The sequence below is a fragment of the Monodon monoceros genome, unplaced genomic scaffold (genome assembly GCF_005190385.1).
Source record: "Monodon monoceros isolate NGI ecotype Baffin Bay Population unplaced genomic scaffold, NGI_Narwhal_1 Super_Scaffold_18, whole genome shotgun sequence".
Taxonomy (NCBI): Eukaryota; Metazoa; Chordata; class Mammalia; order Artiodactyla; family Monodontidae; genus Monodon; species Monodon monoceros.
The window spans coordinates 47,382,350-47,394,631 of NW_021703774.1; the positions used below are offsets into that span (position 1 = coordinate 47,382,350).

General features: G+C 51.0%; 1 long non-coding RNA gene across 1 annotated transcript in view; it reads right to left on the reverse strand.

Annotated features, from left to right (window-relative positions):
- The window catches only part of LOC114898470, a 76,896-nt gene extending 65,524 nt beyond the window's left edge, over positions 1-11,372 (reverse strand). The window contains exons 1-3 of the long non-coding RNA XR_003794377.1: positions 11,307-11,372; positions 10,333-10,462; positions 6,707-6,953 (exon numbers count right to left, since the gene is read on the reverse strand). This is a non-coding gene — a long non-coding RNA (uncharacterized LOC114898470). The remainder of the gene's footprint in view (positions 1-6,706; positions 6,954-10,332; positions 10,463-11,306) is intronic.
- Between the last annotated feature and the right edge of the window lie 910 nt (positions 11,373-12,282).

The following is a 12,282-nucleotide window of genomic DNA, read 5'->3' on the forward strand; positions in this document are numbered from 1 at the left end:
TTGACAGCAGAGTAAGGGAGAGAAATAAGAGGCGGCCCTGACCCCAAATCCCACCCGCAAGCGAAGCAGTGAGCCAACAAGCATCACCCACTGCCTGCACACGATAGGCAGAGCCAGAAGACCCACTTTAGGAGAGAGGGTTGGGGCAAGTTGACCAGAGCCCCAGCACCTGGCAGGGCAGACACGAGTTTGGGATTTCAGTTCCCTGGTTGACACATCTCTTAAAAGTTCCCTCTGATACAGGGTGCCTATGCAGGTCCCCATGGCCCCTTCCTCCCCTCTGTCCTCTCTCCCTAACCAGAGAGGGTCACATTCACTCTCACAGCCCATGTATTTCCACTGCCCAGTGGTTTTGTCCTGACTTGTTCTGCTTCGTAGACTTTCCTTACTCTTGGCTCCATGTTGTCATGCAATATCTATTTCCTCTGTGATGGTCTCCCAAAGAGAGCCAGGATCTTTGGGTGTAAACCTTCACGTACGCCTCCTCTGAATCCTCCTAGCCCAGGGGGCCATGGGCACTTATTGTGCACCACTGTATGGGTACTCGTGGGGAGGCAGGGAGAGGGCTCACTCTGATGTCAGTTCCATCCTGTCTAGAGATTCCAGGTCTGTACCCTGACGGGAGGGCAGACCCAGACCATCACTCACTCTGGCAGCACTGGTTTCAAATTCATCCAACATGTCTCTGTTGTTCCCACTCTGTCTCCAGTGCTATGCTGGGTGTTGTGGGGGAGGACTCCAGAGGTAAGAGGAGACATCTCAGGGCTCCCCATCTCTGCATACCTCCCGTCATTCTGTCCCGAGGAGGGAGAATGCTCATCTGATTGGTCAGACTGCAGGTCACTGATTGGCCCATGTTTGCAGGTGGATGTGGCCACTGTTCCTGAAACATGGGCTGGGGCGGGGCAGTGACTGGCCCATCCCTCTCCTGTGTTCCTGCAGCAGATCAGTTCACTGGCCCAGGCTGATGCCCTCTCCCTGTCCTTCCATGCAGCTGCCCAGAGCACAGGAGGAGCAGAGATTCGGGGAGAACAAGGCCCCCAGGCTCAGCCCAGCTGACCCCAGTTTGCTGTGTGAGGCGTGGGGACCCAAACCCAGCTGCATCCAATCTGACTCTTCTTTCGTCTCTGCTCTTCCTCTAACTGTCCCTCTGGGACTTTGTGGGTAGTGGATGCTAGGGTTTGGGGTCTCCCTGGGTCCTCTGGCCATCAGGCACGTATTAGCCCCTCACTGCTGCCAACCTTGGTGACGACCCCTCATGCTCCAGGAGAACCAGTTCAGCGGGAAGTTTAGAACTGTGCTGTGACACGAGGTAAGAGCTAGACAATCAAGTTTACTGGGGAGCGGCGAAAGGCTTCACGGGGAGAGCGGAGCTGGAGACTGGCCTTGAAAGATGTATAGGATCCCACTGACATTTGGGGACGTGGGGACAGACAGTCCAGGCAGAAGGAACTCAGGCATGTTTGGAGAAGAGTAAAGAGTCCAGTGTGGTGCTGGCCACATGAATGTGGACAATGGAAGAAGATTCTAGAAGGTTAGGTAGACCTACAGGTTGGAGTCCTGGCACGCTCAGTCAAGAAGTTTTCACCTAATTTAGTAGACACCTGCGAGCCACTGAAAGCTACTAAGCAGGGAGGACTGCCGTCAGGACTGAGCTCTAGAAAGAAGAATTTGGCGGAAGCGTATGGGGGTGGATTGGAGCCAAACAAGACAAAGGGCAGAAGGACCAGTTCGGCAGCCTGCACAGTAACCCAGGCAAACAGAACATAAACGCAGGGCGGTGGGACCAGGATGGAGGTCCCAGGGTGAAGGGCGAGCACAGAACCCAGAGAACAAGAGTCCCAAGGAAGACAGAAGATGGGCTGTGGAGGGTTGCCCGAAAAAGTCTCCAGGAGAACAGAGAGAACAGGTCTCCTCCGGGTGCCTCCACGGAAACTGGGAGGTCAGGGCAGGCAGGGCTGATTTGCAGAAAGATGAGCTTGTCCACCTGCCCTGGGCCTGCTACCCTGCCGCCTTCCACTGCCCCAGAATACCATCAGCTGGTGCCCTGCGCTGCTTTGTCAGTGTCTTCTCCTCTCTCCGCTTCCCCTTTCTCCCACTTATTCTTCAGTCCTCAGCTCAAGATCGCCTCCCCCTGCAAGCTGTCCCTGAGCGCCACCCCGGGGACATAGTTAAGTGCCCCCCTCCTGCTCCCCTCCACCCTAACACGTGTGCGGGGTGCACCGCAACTGCTGGTTCCCTTCTCAGCTTCCCCCATCAGGTGTTTCATTTATTCGACAGGTAGGAACAAATGTTTATTGAGCACCTACTATGTGCTAACCCCCAGGTGCTGAGAACTTCACACCAGGGAGCAAAAGCAGCGCCTGCTCTCAAGGAATGCTTGGTCCAGTGGAGGAAGGAGGAGACCAGATCAACAGAGACTAGGGCTTCCCTGGTGGCGCAGTGGTTAAGAATCCTCCTGCCAATGCAGGGGACATGGGTTCAAGCCCTGGTCCGGGAAGATCCCACACGCCGCGGAGCAATCAAGTCCATGCGCCACAACTACTGAGCCTGTGCTCTAGAGCCCACGAGCCACAACTACTGAGCCCGTGTGCGATAATTACTGAAGCCCGCGAGCCTAGAGCTCTGCTCTGCAACAAGGGAAGCCACTGCAATGAGAAGCCCATGCGCCACAACAAAGGATAGCCCCTGCTCGCCGCAACTAAAGAAAAGCCCACGCGCAGCAACGAAGACCCAACACAGCCATAAATAAATAAATAAATAACAACCAAAAAACAGAGACTGGCCACGTAATAGGGCATCATCTCTTCTCTGACCCTTTATCTCCACCCCTAGTGGGCCTGGCATGGAGAAGACTCTAGAAATGATGCTTGAGGGAAGGAAGACACGTTGACTTTGAAGTGTGGCAGGACGTCCAGAGAGCAGCTGGGAATGGGGTGTGCGTGGTGCGGGGGGCTGGAGGTCAAGAGAGATGACCGGAAAAGGGCTATTTTTGGAATTCTGCCCTCTCACCTGTAAGTTACCGTGAGTGTCACTAAACCTGGCATGCAGAGTATGTGGGGTCCAAGCGCTTACCTGAAACATGAAGAGAGTCAGCAGGCTCTGCACTCCTGATGCAGCTTAGATTAACAGGGGGCCTATTCTTGAGCCCAGGCTGCTCCCACTCAGAACTCATCTCGTTTAAGGAATCGGGACATCAGGTCGCCTGCTCCGGAGGGCCAGACAGCCATCAAAGGGAAAACGCTTACACTATGGAATGTTCCTAACTCAGGAAAGCACTAGTGTCAGTGGGGAGAAGGGAGGCTGCCTCTGCGCAGTGCCCCAGACAGCAAGTCACGTCTCCAGACTCCAGACCAACCAATGATTAGGTTTTTCCTCATCTGACACAAGACTTCAGCTCCGTCTGAATGCCTGTGGCACTGAGCAAATCAAATGTAGATCCCAAAGTGCCATCAGAAATGGAAAGAGCCTGTTCTGGGCATGGTTTCTGCTGGTCCTAGAAAAGAATTATCCACATTGCCACCCAAGAGCTCCCCTTCTGGCTCCCTGAGGGCAGCCAGCCCACTAAGGGCTCCTTCCCCCTCCCTCCCTCACCTCTGAAATGCACTGTATCGAGTCCTGCCGACAAATGACTGCTACCAATGGCTTCTAGCTGTCTGGAAACACTTGCAGGTAAACAAGCCTGTCCCAGTCACACTGTATGACTTAGCTTTGCAGGCCGCTGGACTCCCCGTCCTGAGTTTTTCCCCACCCCACCCCAACTCTGTGGTGCCTGTGACCTCCAGCTGGTCCTCCAGTGAAGCATCCATCATCTAGAATCCAGACTGAAAGCTCCATGTGGGCAGGGCCGTGTCCCTCTGCTCACTAGTGCATCCCCAGGTCTGGGACATTGCCTAGCACACAGTAGGCCCTTTATAAGTATTTGTTATGTAGATTCTTCTCCTCAAATCCTATAGCAGATAATGTCATTCCACCGGGGCAGCAGACATGGGAGAAAGAAGGCGATCTTCAGAATGGGACAGAGCTGGGCCTAAATCGCAGCTTTGTCACTTACTAGGACAGCTCAGCCCTCTGAGTCAGCTTCCTTTTTTACAAAGTAGAAGCGGTAACACAGGGTGGTTACCAATTGGAGACGATACTTATAAAGGGCGGCCACGAGTGGAATTTTCTTTGGCCCTCCTCTTGTTCTCCCATCCCCCAACCAACACCACACCATCCTCTCCAGGCTAATTAACGTTCCTCCAAGCCAACAAAGTGAGAGTCAGGGCCACGACAGGGGCGGGTGTCCTGGTTTGTTTTTCAACCAGTCAACCTGACTGACTCGGCCCTAACAACTGGATAGAAGATGGAGGTCAGAATGGTCTGTGAATGTAATTAAGTGAATGTAAAATCTGGAAACCCAAATCCCTCTCGGCCCCAACCAATGCCAGTTTGATCCGTTGGTGTTTAGACCCCGTCCCCAATCCACTCGCACATTTTACGCTCTGATCCAGATGGCCTACGGATGCTGGAAGCCAACCAGCACGGGGAATTGGTTGCTTCATAAGCTCCTACAGACTCTGTCCCTAATTGCAAACCCATTTGGGACATTTTCTGAAACAAGAGGCTCTGCACGAACCACTAGCTCCTAAACAAACATACTAACAAACAAACAAACATCAGGGTTTATGCTTTTCCCCCTCGTTCTCCCACTCACCTGGGTCCTCCTGCACACCTTGCTGTAAAACAATTACTGGGGAAACAAAAGGCACCGCCCAATCCATGCCCCTGGTAGTACCACGGCAGTCAGGAGTCCCTGTTCTCCTAGTAACGCGCACTGCCCCAGCTGTGCGTATTTGGTGCTTGGATTACACGAGCCAGAAGCCGGGGGTGGGCATGTTGCTAGGAGAACCTGAACTTGAGTTTAAATTTGCAACCTTTCTTCACTGCCACAGCTTTTTCTCAGCTGCAAATAGACACACACACTCAAGAGTAGGACCCACAACCCTGGGCTCCCCTGGGAAATCCCAGCTCAGATAAGACTGTTGTGGGTCTTTTTTTTTCCCTTGATTTTCAAGCCGAGCCAACAACCACACAAATAAACAAGAATTATAAAGAACTATCCATTGGGCAATACTGACTGAGCCCCTACCACTGCCGGCACTGTGCTAGGCCCTGGGACACCACTGTGAAGGAAACAGGCATCTGGGGGAGGGGACGGTAAATAGACAAACAGAACCCGTAGGAGATATATATAAGTGTGTGTGTGTGTGTGTGTCTACATATGTGTATGTATAGAAGTAGATATAGAAAGAGATTTATTTCAAGGAATTGGTGCATGTGGTTGTGGGGACTGGCAAGTCTGAAGTCTGCAGGGCAGGCAGACAGCCTGGAAACAGACAGGAGGCTGCTGTCTTGAGGCAGAATCTCTTCCTCCACAGGGAAACTTCAGTTCTGCAGTTAAGGCCTTTCCACCGATTAGATGCTATCAAGAGTAAGCTCCTTTCCTAAACGTCAACTGATTGTAGATGTGTACCATATCCTCAGAATACCTTCACAGCAGCACGAAGTTGGTGTGTGATTGAAAAACTGGGTACTGTAGCCTGGCCCAGAGGACACAGAAATCAACCACACAGCGGTATATACCTGCCTGAGTAGTGAGAAGTAAGCGCAATGGAAAAGAAGAAAGCAGGGTGAGGGGATCAGGGAGCCCCGTGGAAGGCAGACAACAACAGGAGACCCACCTGTGTGAAATACAGTATGTCATTCATTGCAACCTAAATGAAAAATAAATGAACATACCTACCTAGGCACTGCGCTCAAAAAGCAAGACAAAAATCCTTACCTAGTTACACACCTGCTTAATCTTGACCGTGTTGCGTGGTAACCGAGACCAGAGGTAAGTCGTCTGAATAACTCTCATTAGTATTACTTGACGCAGCCAAAACCAGGCTGTCCAGTCTCCTCGACCTGTTCATTAGGCAGCAGTGAAACCCTGTGACCACAGCCTCCTGGCCGCGCCTCTGCGCATGCTCCCTCCCCTGCGCTCCTCTGCCCCACCCCTCGGGGTTCCCAGGGCTCCTGGTCCACGAGACTCCCTGGGCAGCCTCCTGCCTCTTCTGCCCTGACCTCTTCCCCTGCAGGCCCTCTTCCCGCAGCTCCATCCTGCTGGCCTCTTGCCGGTTCCCCAACACTCCAGCCTGCTTCTGCCTCAGTGTCTTGGTCTTTCCTGCTCCCTCTTCCTGCAAGGGTCCCCTCTCAGCCATCTCCTGGGCTCTCTCCCTCACATACTGCTCAGAAGGGCCAACAGTGAACACCCTGTAAAACAACACCTCCCCGTCACTCTCTGTCCCCTTAGCCTGTCTTGTCTTCACAGCACTTGTGTTAAATGTATATCTCTTTGTTAATCGTCTGTCTCCTCTCACTTGAATGCAGAAGGGCAGGGACTCTGGGTTTTGTGTGTCTGTGTAGTACAATAACATAAAATTTACTGTTTTAAAACGTACAGCTCAGTGACATTTAGTGCATTCACAATGTCGTGAGCCATCACCACTACCTAGTTCCAGAACACTTACATCACCCCAAAAGGAAACCCCATACCCATTATGCAGTTGTTTCCCTTTCTTCCCTCCTCCAACCTGTGACCGTGGATCTACCTATTCTGAATGTTTCATATAAATGCAATCGTACAATATGCGGCCTTTTGTGTCTGACTGCTTTCACTTACCATGATGTCTTTGCGGTTCATCTCACCGCATCAGATAGCTGTACTTCTTTTTTCTTTTTTCTGGCTGAATGACATTCCATTGTGTGGATATGCCGCGTTTTGCTTGTCCATTGGTCAGCCGATGGACATTTGGATTGTTTGTACCTTTTGCTGTCGTGAGTAATGCTGCAGTGAACATTTGCGTACGAGTGTTTGTTTGAAGGGAACTCTGTTTTGATCACTCTGTATCTCCGGCCCGTGAACAGACCTGCACAGGGAAAGGCTCAGTAATTAACAGCTATGGATAGTTTAATCCTCAGACAAATAAATAGTAGTCAAGGTTTGAGCATCTAATGTCCTTGGGCTCCAGGCCCCCTTCATCCAGCCTCTGCAACAGTGCAGGACTGAGACCCCCATGTCTTCCTCTTGCCAAACCCACACTCTCAGTGTCCTGGAGCCAAACTCTACCCAGCAGTGGGGCAGCGGTCCAGCTGCCCCACTCCCCAAACATAAGCACCTCCAGGCAGTGGAGAGAAATGGGCCCTTCTGAATTCTCATGGAGCCCTGGGATTCCCCCCAAACAACAAAGCCTTATTGCCTTCAGGGAAGGTCTGATTGGTCTATTGGCTAATAGAATGCAGAAATCTTCTTTGGAGAGGATAAAATCTTAAAATTTCACAATTAGGAATACAATCCTAAAAAAGATAACACCCCTGTATTGGTTTCCTAGGGCTGCCATGACAAAGTACAACAAACTGGGTGGCTTAAAACAATGGAGACGGAAATTTATTCTCTCACAGTTCTGGAGGATAGAAGTCTGAAATCAAGGTGTTGGCAGGGCCACTCTCCCTCTGAAGTTTCTACGGAAGGATCCTTCCTTGCCCCTTCCTAGCTTTGGGTGGTTTCCAGCAATCTTTGGCAGTCTTCAGCTCACGGCTGCATCCCCCCAATCTCTGCCTCTGCCTTCACTTGACATTCCTTTCTCATATCTTCACATCAGTTTCTTATGACACCAGTCATATTGAACTAAGGGCCCTCCCTGCTCCAGTATGACCTCATCTTAAGTAATCACATCGGCAATGACCTTATTTCCAAATAGCATCGCATTCTGAGGCACTGAAGATGAGGACTTCAACATGTCTTTTGGGGGATACAATTCAATCCACAGCCTTGGAGAAGGTAACGGGATACATATCCCTGATTTCACTAAAGTGTAAATGACTGATAGGGTATTGGGTGGCAGGGAGCTGTTGTGCAAATGAAGAGAGGAGAGGACCACGCATAGGCCAGTGGGTCCACTAATGAGGAGAAATGGGGTAAGGAAGAGGAGGATGGAGCCCTGAAGAGTGGTTTCTTTGTGTTTCTAGTGATGTAGCTGAGGGCCAACCCTTCAGCGGGCCCAGTAGCAGAACAGGGAAAGGAGGTGTCTCGGGTCTCCTAGAGGGAATCTTTTAACACTCACACCAGCTCACTCCTCTGCTAAAAATCCTCCAGGGGCTCCCTTGTCCCGAGGGCCCACACCATCCACCCTCTTCTTCTGCACACACTCCATGTGCTGTCGCTGCCCCACTGTTCACTCTGCCACCCTGGGCTCCTTGCTACCCTTGAAAGTGCCTGGCATGCTCCTGCCCCAGCCTGGGTCCGGCTATTCCCTTCCTTCAGAGAGCTCTGTGGCTCAAACTGCATCTTACCAGGCCCCCACTGAGCACCCCATCCCCACTCCACCCAGCACTTTCTCTGCCCTCACCTTGCTAGTTTTCCCCACAGTGCATACCGCCACCTGATACACAAGTATTGGCCTATTTCCTGCCTGTCTTCCTCCGCTAGACTATGAACACCGTGAGGACAGGGAGTTTTGTGTTAGTCGTTGCTATATTCCGGGTCTGCAGAGCAGTCCCTGGCACGCATTGGGCGTTCGATAAGTTTTCATCAGCCATATCCCTTATATGCAGAATCTTAAAAAAGGCTACAAATGAAATTGTCTACAAAACAGAAATCGAGTTACAGATGTAAAACATAAACTTATGGTTACCGGGGGGGTAAGGGTGGAGAGGGATAAATCGGAAGATTGGGACTGACATATACACACTACTATATATAAAGAAGATAACTAATAAGGACCTACTGTATAGCAGAGGGAACTCTACTCAGTACTCTGTAATGACCTATATGGGAAAAGAATCTAAAAAGGAGTGGATGTATGTATATGTATAACTGATTCACTTTGCTGTATGGCAGAAACTATCGCAACATTGTAAATCAATTATACCCCAATAAAAATTTTAAAACTTTCTTTTCATCCGATGAACGAAACTTCTTCTGCTACACTACATGCTTGGGGAGGCTTGCAGCTACTGAAAGGACCTCTGTGATTAGCTGGGGCCCAGCTGGATAATCCAGGATAATTGCCAAGATCCTTAACTTAATTGCATCTGTGAAGTCTCTTTTGGCGTGTAAGGCAGCATTCACAGGTTCAGGGGGCTAGGACGGGGACGTATGTGGAGGCCGTTATTCAGCCTCCCACAGGCAGGCGAGGCAGACCTGCTTCTTATCTGTTGTCATGACACCCATCGGCTGCCATGTCTGCAGTGCCAGGCCACCTGCCCCGCCCACCCTGAGGTGGAGCCCCGCCTCCCAGACTCCTTCCATCAGCCTCTCCCAAGCCCAGCTTCTGGGACCTGTGACCCGATGCTCTCACTCCCACCCCAGGCTTTCACACCATCCCTGACCAGCTGCAGGCCCCTGGTCACGCCTGCTTTCTCCTGTTAAAGGCACAACAAGGCCGGGCAGTCCTGGGAACCAGTGTCACTGAGGCCAGGACAGCGGTACCTTCTTTGAATTGTTTTTTTGGGAGAGAAGAGCCTAGAGGGGACAGGCAGGGTGTGTGTGTGCGAGGGGGGGTGTCCCTCTGTGTCTTCTGCACTTTTCTTTCCTTCTGTTCTTTCACCTGCTTCTTCTCTCCCCCGGGACACACTCTGACTTTTCTGCCTCTTATTCTCCATCCTTCCCACCTCAGCTGGTGACATCCAGTGGCATCAGGCACACCTGCCATACTCAGTGCACCTAGGAGAGTTCACTGAGCCTTTGCTGGGTGTCTCTCTCTCACACACAGGGATCGCATTCTGAGTCACCTCCTAAACAACGCTTAATGACCAAAGAGGCAAGGGCACGGACCCTGCCCGGCCTCAGCCCAGTGTGACGACAGGAGCTATGGAGCCAGAAGGGCCTGCCCCCAGTGCCATCCCTGACTGGCTGGGAGACCTGACCCCACTGACACTCAAGGTCCACATCTTCAAAATGGGTATAATAGCCCTCTTGGGATGGCCCCCCATTCGTGGTCCCCAAGATCCTGGCATAACTTTACAAAATATCCTTGATGTGGAAGAATCTTTGTAACAATTGAACAAGGAAGAAACAGATCATGGCTGCAGGAACCTCAAGAGGTGCCCTAGGCACCTGGTGTCAGAGGTCACGGGGATCCACAGCACCCAGCCAAGCCTTGACCAGAACTGGCTCCAGCTGTCGTGACACTACTACACGCTTGAACAGTCCCAGGCCTCTCTCCGCCCTCCCCTCCTCGCCCCCATACAGCCCAGAGGGGCAACAGAAGGGGTCTCTAGAGCCACCTGTCTCATTTCACCACGCACCGGTAAGCCCAGCATCGTCCTTCGAGGAAACAGCTTCCCCAGGCGGTCCAGTCAGTACCGGCTGGTTCCAATCAAGGCCGTGAAAAGCTGTAGGTATCTGACCGCCTTCGTATGGTTCTGCCTTGAGAAGCTAAGTAAAGACCGGAGAGAGAGGTGAGAAGAGAGCGTCCTTCCTACATTCAGAGTTATCTGATTAGAATGACTGTCCAGCAACTAACCTCAGGTTGGTTATGGGTGGGGGGCTGTCCTGAGGTAATGTGAGGGAAGCACACAACAAGCCCCCGGTAGCACTAGTCTACCCCCCGCCTCACTGCTTTGTGGGGGGACCTCGTGCAGGTCCCCCAAAGTCTCTGAGCCTCAGGTTAAATGAGCTTCCCGCTGGCTTGACTACCTCATGAGACCCGAACACAGTAATGTGTGTGAGGGTCACCTTGAAATGAGTGGAACACACATACAAATACATTACATAAAAGAACAATGAGGAATAAAGGAAACAAAGCAAAATAATCGGCTAGGTGGTGTATTAGTTTCCTAGGCTGTCATAACAAAGTCCCACAAGCCGAGTGACTTGAAACAGCAGAAATTTATTGTCTCACATTCTGAAAGCCAGAAGTCCAAACTCGAGGAGTCAGCAGGGAGGGAACTGCTCCCAGTCTTTCTTCTACCTCCTGTAGCCTCAGGTGTTCTTTGGCTTATAAATACATCACTCCAATCTTCCATCTTCACATGACACTCCCCCTATGTCTTCACACTATTTTCCCTCTGTGTGTGTCTATCTCTGTGTTTTAAAATGTACCTGGTGCTTTGTGACCACCTAGAGGGGTGGGATAGGGAGGGTGGGAGGGAGACGCAAGAGGGAAGAGATATGGGGATATATGTATATGTATAACTGACTTACTTTGTTATAAAGCAGAAACTAACACACCATTATAAAGGAATTATACTCCAATAAAGGGGTTAAAAAAAAAACGCACCTGGGATTTCCATTTTTTTCAGGTATGGTGAGACCAAGCGCTCAGAAGATGACTGCCATTGAAAAGAGAGTTTGTTACTCGTAGTTCTCAAGAGGAGGGGGCAACCCACATCACACAGGGCCACACGGGAAAGCACCAGGATTGGTCAGGAGGCAGAGGAGAGGAGAAAGTGTGGGCGGGGTCCTTATTGTGGTTTTCGAGGGAGGGAATGAAGAAGACATAGTAAGCAAGCTGAGTAGGTTTAGGATTGGAAGGTTCAAATAATTTCAGCAGGCTCTGGGCTGTGGGGTGGTCCCTAGTTGTCCAGGACGTGGCCCTACGTTGATTAGGAATATTGCCTCCTGAGTGGAAGAGCCAGATAGAGTGTGGGCTCTGGATTGGTTAGTTTGCGAACGAAAGACATGCTTCTGTGCAGGTCCTTTGCTACTTCTGGGAACCGTTTAGCCCTGGGAGAGACAGTCTCTCCCCAGTCACTGAAGCCCCAGATACCAGAGGATCAAGAATACAGAAAATAAGGCTTCCCTGGTGGCGCAGTGGTTGAGAGTTCGCCTGCGGCTGCAGGGGACACGGGTTCGTGGCCCGGTCCGGGAGGATCCCATGTGCCGTGGAGCGGCTGGGCCCGTGAGCCATGGCCTCTGAGCCTGCGCATCCGGAGCCTGTGCTCCACAACGGGAGAGGCCACGGCAGAGAGAGGCCCGTGTACCGCAAAAAAAAAAAAAAAAAAGAATACAGAAAATAAATAACCAACAAGGACCTACTGTATAGCACAGGGAACTCTGCTCAGTATTCTGTAATAACCTAAATGGGAAAAGGATTTGAAAAAGAATAGATATAACTGAATCACTTTGCTATACACCTGAAACTAACACAACATTGTTAATCAACTATACTCCAATATAAAATAAAAATTAAAGAATAGAGAAAATAAGAAAATAGAGTTAATAAACTGAGAGTCCAAATTTCCCCTGTTTATAAG